Source organism: Squalius cephalus (assembly GCF_949319135.1).
Source record: "Squalius cephalus genome assembly, chromosome: 18".
Taxonomy (NCBI): domain Eukaryota; kingdom Metazoa; phylum Chordata; class Actinopteri; order Cypriniformes; family Leuciscidae; genus Squalius; species Squalius cephalus.
This window is the reverse complement of record NC_137139.1, coordinates 29,162,134-29,168,181: the sequence shown is the minus strand read 5'-3', so window position 1 is coordinate 29,168,181 and position 6,048 is coordinate 29,162,134. Positions and strand designations below refer to the sequence as shown.

Below are 6,048 nucleotides of genomic sequence, written 5' to 3'. Positions count from 1 at the left end.
CAGATCTCTTCTCCTAAACATGTCGCATGATTTAAAGTATCATTTATGCCCATAGCACAAACGGTTAGGGACAAGTTACACGCCAAATTAATCCTCTTTTTTTGTTTTGTTCAACTATTTTCAGGAAGCATCACTAATATGCAATTCTTTTGCCAAGATATATATATATAGAACTTCAACTTCAACCCAATCAGCTTTTAGAACCTGAGCTATCCACTTGAGAACAGACATTTGGACACATTTATATCACATACATATTCAAATCCAACCTCCTCCCGTTATTTAATTGGCATTGTGTGTCTTACCCAGGTGGCTTAGCTGTGGATATTCGGATGCTCCAGACTCGAGCATCAATGTGACAGTTTCAGGTGGAGAACACTATTATTAGTTTACCTCTCAGCCATGGCATTTTATCACTGTTGCATCTGATGGTCTCGCTGCTTTAAAAAAAGAGAGGAAGTTGTGCATCTCAATCCGCCCGTTCATATTTCATAGGCCATGGTGTCATAAATACAGGGAGCGCGGCTGACCTGAGCTATTAGTTACACACCTCCAATGGGCGTGCAACATTTCGTCTCTGGCAGGGACAGGTTTTCCATGAAGTCACGCGGAACAAGATCCTAGATACGCTGAGAAATATCGTACGCGGGCAAGCAAACACCAACGCAGAACTTTGTACGAATACATAAACACACACAAAACATGGCCCGAGGTGGGAAAGAGAAGTCAAAGAGGGACAAAAGATGAAAGCAATACAACATAAACCTCCAGCCAGGAGTTAAAAAAAACAAAACAATGTAATATCTGGCGAGACTTGTGCTCCAGTCAGCTGTCTGAGAGGGTTGCGGGAGGGCAGCGTGCGGACTCCAAACAGCAGGTCAGATTGTAGGTCAATAGTGAGTTGCACTACAGAGACTCTCGCTTTTCCCTCAGCGTGTCTCATAAGTTCTGGTCACACAACTTGCCTTTCACTTTCTGTCACTCTTATGCCATGGAGAGTAAATGTGTGTTAGTCTGGTTCACAATCACTCAACAAAGATATAAACTCTTTATGTCATACAGGGCTGTAGTCTCGCAAAGCCACGCTTTTCTGCATGAAGTCCGGACCATTTGCAGATTTATCTGGCCAATATGTGGTAATAAAAAGAAATAAAGCAGAGTTCTTCCACATGAATTTGTTCTAAGCTTAGTGGCCTAATTAGAAACAACTGGGGCAATGCAGTGTCATTTAGGGTACTTTACTCAACAGAGATGTACTAAACTAAGTATAAAGTACTAAGTATTTCCTTTTCATTTTTGAAAAGTTTCGCATACAGACGACAACGATCCCCCGTTCAAAACACTGTATTATTCATGCCAGGCCAGTAGTTGGTGATGGCAGTTTGTAAAGAAACACTACACGCCTATAGACTGAACACGTAATACGCATTTGCACGACGTCACCGTTTACACAAATTAGCTTTTTGTAGTTTACACAGAGACGATAACGGTAACGTTTACAACTTGCACTATGAAACCTGTTTTCAAAAGTTTGCGTTTTCAGGCCCCCAAACGCCATTAATGTGTAAATAAACAGCAAAAACACAAAAAAACATAAAAAAACCATAAGTTTTCTGTTGAAAATGGTGTCGTGCAAACACCCCCTTAGTGTCATTGATATACCATCATAGTTTTTGTTAATATTTCCACTTCAATTTTAGTTAAAGTTTTAGTAACTTGGGTGTTTTTGTTATTTTTATTAGTTTTTAGATCAAAATTTGTTATAATTTAGAAATAAAAGGCATATTTCCTACACTGTTAAAAAAAGTTCCGTTAAAAAACGGAAAAAGTGCTGGTAATTAATTACCAGCACTTTTTCCGTTATTGTACGGGCACTTCCGTAAACCTTAAAACGGATATTTCCGTAGATTTACCTGAGTTTTTCTGTACCATTGACGGACACTTCCGTCAAACCTAAAATGGAAAATTCTATATATTAACAGTACATTTTCCGTACTATTCACGGATAATCCTTATACAGAAATTTCTATTTTTATAGAATTTTATGGCATATCTTTTGGTAGCAAATAATTCAAGAACAATATATACAAATTGAACGTGGTTTATTTTTTGTAAACATTTTCATGTAAACATTATTAAATGCATTCAATGGGTAAAGATATATATATATATATATATATATTTTTTTTTTTTTTTTACATCAATTAAACAATGTGCAAAGCACCATTAAAAAGTACTTGTGTTGTGGAATACATTTTTAGACAAACAAACAAAGGAAAAAACATCAGCAGGTACGTGCACAATATTGGTGTTGCACCAAATAGCTCACAAAATTCTTTAAAAAAAAAATCAAACTGTGAAAGATTCAAAACATTTTCAAAAGCAAAACAATACAAATGCAGAAACAAACAAAACCAAATGGAATACAAAGACAGGGCTGCTGCTTTTTACATTAAAAATAGCTTTAGACTTATAGTTAATAGTAGAGGGAAATGTTACAGTGTTGATGCCATTTTTCTGTAAGAGAACACAATATTCCTTAAAGGGTTAGTTCACCCAAAAATGTAAATTCTGTCAGTAATTACTCACCCTCATGTTGTTCCAACCCCGTAAGACTTTAGTTCATCTTCGTAACACAAATTAAGATATTTTTTATTAAATCTGAGAACTGTCTCACTCCTCCATAGGCTTCTAAGATACTGAAACTTGCCGGCATACAAAGTTAGTAAAGACAATGTTTAAAAAAGTGACTACAGTGGCTAAATCATAAGTTTATCAAGCGACGAGAATACTTTTTGTGCACAAAAAAATAAAATAACGACTTTATTCAACTATTCATGTTCTTCATGTGGGCCTCTGAGAGTTCACGTAGTGTAACAGCGCAGCGCTTCTGGATTGTACATCAGCACGTAGACTCACTATTGGCCAGCATCACACGCATGACCAACGTCGGCCAATAGTGAGTCTACGTTCTGACGTACAACCCAGAAGCGCTGCGCTGTTTACACTACGTGAACTCTCAGAGGCCCACATGAAGAACATGAATAGTTGAATAAAGTCGTTATTTTAGGGGTTTTTTTGTGCAGAAAAAGTATTCTCATGTTACTTTAATGATGTCTTTACTACCTTTCTGGAGCTTGAAAGTGGTAGTTGCTTAAGCTGTCAACAGAAGAAGAGAAAGCTCTCAGATTTCATTAAAAAGATCTTCATTTTTGTTCTGAAGATGAACAGAAGTCTTGCAGGAGTAATTAATGACATTATTTTAATTTTGGGGTTAACAACTTGCGTGAAAAACTTTCCTCCTTCGGTACGTTCAGTTAAAGGTCCATTTTGAGATTTGACAAAAGCTTAAACTTTACATGGATTTTCGAAGTTGTTCATACAGGAACTTCAGAAGTCTTTGAGGAATGTGTGGACGTTTGGTTTCCTTCATCTCAGCGTTTTCGACCTTCGTTCAGGATTTCTGCACAGGAAATGGATATATGAAGAAAAAAATGGATATGTTTTTAGCTAAACAAGAAATTAAACGAAGTAAACTGAACTACAAAGTATAATGCAGACCAGGTTGAGGTTGAAAAACAATTGTACAGTGTTTTACGTTCGTTAAATTATCAACTGCCATCCCTAATTCTTTCAAATTCAAACACTGTATAAAACGCTAAGACTTCTGTTTCCAGTGGACTCCAATTGCATGTTATGTTAGCTTGTCTGCTCAACTATACCTTATAATATGTTTCATTATTTTCAACTACATAAACAGTAACACAACAGCATGCTAGAGATAAATAATTAAATTAAAAAAGTGTTGCTTACCTTTATATGAACTCCAGGATAAGTGCCATGTAGCTCACTGCCTCAGTGGGGTAGGAGATGTGGTCAATAACTTCTTGAATGACAGCAATCTTGAATGCCCATCATCTTAAACAAATAAGTTATTACAAAATGAAAAACATCACACAATCACTTCAGAAAACCGCTCCAAAAATATTCCCTATACAATTTTTTTTTCTACTGACCATATAAGCATACAAATCTTTGAAGGGGGTGTTCAGCAACCAACTTTTTCTATAAACATTTAAATTTAGACTTTAAATTTAAATGTGTTTTGCCAATATTGAACACTCATAATGATTAATAAAAAAATTAAAAAATGCTAATAAAACAAAATACAAACCCATAAGGATGGTGGTGGTGCTTGGGATGCACAGTACAGCAGTAAAGTCCTGTCAATAGATGAGAAAAAAACAGAAACACTATGAAACAAAGTAACAAACTAATGAGGAGGGAGCTGGTAAAGATATAAATAATAGCAGTCATGTTAAATGTAAATTAATATTTCAAGGTTATTATTTGGTCTTTAAAGTCAAGCATGTCGTCTAAAACAAAATCAAGACAATAAAAAGTCTAACATAAACATAACTTTAAGTTACCTCATTTGGCAGAAAAGGTGGAGGTGCTTTCCTTGATCCAGCTGAACTGCATCTTCACATACAGTCTCTCTTCACGTTGTACTGTATCATCATGCAACAACAGAAACACAAACAAACTAATGACTAACGTTACAGGCAGAAGAAGTAGGTAATAATAGCAGTTATATACACATATTATATGACTTTAAACCCAAAATAATGACATTGAAAGATTAATTTACACTTAACACGACTGCTATTAGGTGATAATAGCAGTCGTGTTAAGTGTAAATTAATCTTTCAATGTCATTATTTGGGGTTTAAAGTCATATAATATGTGTCCGTGTGTCGTCTAAAACAAGACAACAAAAAGTCTAACGTAGCCTAAACATAACATTAACGTTAACTTACCTCATCTGGCAGAAAAGGTGGTTTGTTTTCCTTGATCCAGCTGTAACGTTACTGCATCTTCACGTATCATGATGTATCTTCAAGTTCATGCCTTTTAAATCAACTAACGTTAAGTCTTGAATGGCTTTTCCTTTTCTTGACGTTTCCTCTGGTAACGTTAGCTTTTGTATGAAGGCATTCAACTGCTTCAAAAACATAAGTTAACTTACTGCACGTCTTTATCATAACTGGTTAACGGATGCGCGCCGCACGGAAAAAAAACGCAGCACCGACAAATAAAAGTCAATAAACCAGTTACAACGAGGACACTATAACATACAATAAGGGAACTTCCACGAGTGTTAACTAAATCTTTCAATGTGTGACGACGATATGCATAAAATGATAAACGCGACGGCTCCGACATTCATTTGCCTAACAAGCCAGATTTCAACTAAATAACATTACGTAAACAGCTTATTTGACATATAGTTAAATATAATGTTCGGTTTTTACCACAGAAGTGTCAGAATGGCTTCCACACATCCGAAATCCGACTTTATAAAGAAACTTTGGCAGCTATCATCTGCGTGTGTAATGGCGCTTTGCATCTCAAACTTTTCGCGCCGATCAGGTTATGGTTCCCACAATGCAACTCGTAATTCAAAATACGGGTAAAAGACCTGTAAAAGACAAATACGGAAAATTCCTTCAAAATAATATGGTACATTGTACCGTATTTTTACGGATTTTTTTTACAGTGTAGCCTAATTTCATCCATTGATTTGAACACTCTGTTTGAAGGGGCGTGTCTGCTGAGAGACTTCAGTGTTGTTGCCCACTGCTGTGATTGGCTGACATGCTTGCATATGAAATATCTGGCGTTACATGTAGAACTATGGAAAACTTTTACTATTACAGCTTTTATACGTTTTTACTATTACAGCTATCGGGATTAACGAATCATGAGAAGTTTTTTAAGTATTTAGATTTATTCCAGCATTGAGCAGATGACAGCCTGTTGATCGCGTGAATGAAGATCTTATCACTGCAACGCGATCTACTGTTGCATAAACAGTGTTGAATGACTTTGAGAGAAAGATTATCTGTCTGAACTTGAACAATTACACATCAGAAATTCACATAACCCACTGGTTCTCCAGAGGCTCGGATGAAGGAGCTAAAAAAATACTTTTGTGTTCATTTGTACATCCAAACACTGAGCAACTGCCATGCTTCGTTCGCTCGT

At 36.1% G+C, this 6,048-nt stretch overlaps 1 long non-coding RNA gene across 1 annotated transcript; it reads right to left on the bottom strand.

Annotated features, from left to right (window-relative positions):
- Nucleotides 1-3,065: 3,065 nt before the first annotated feature.
- Nucleotides 3,066-5,044, bottom strand: LOC307145816. Its single transcript, XR_013819008.1, has 5 exons — nucleotides 4,821-5,044; nucleotides 4,431-4,511; nucleotides 4,175-4,223; nucleotides 3,814-3,918; nucleotides 3,066-3,463 (listed from the first exon to the last, which is right to left on the bottom strand). It is a non-coding gene; the product is annotated as an uncharacterized lncRNA (long non-coding RNA).
- Between the last annotated feature and the right edge of the window lie 1,004 nt (nucleotides 5,045-6,048).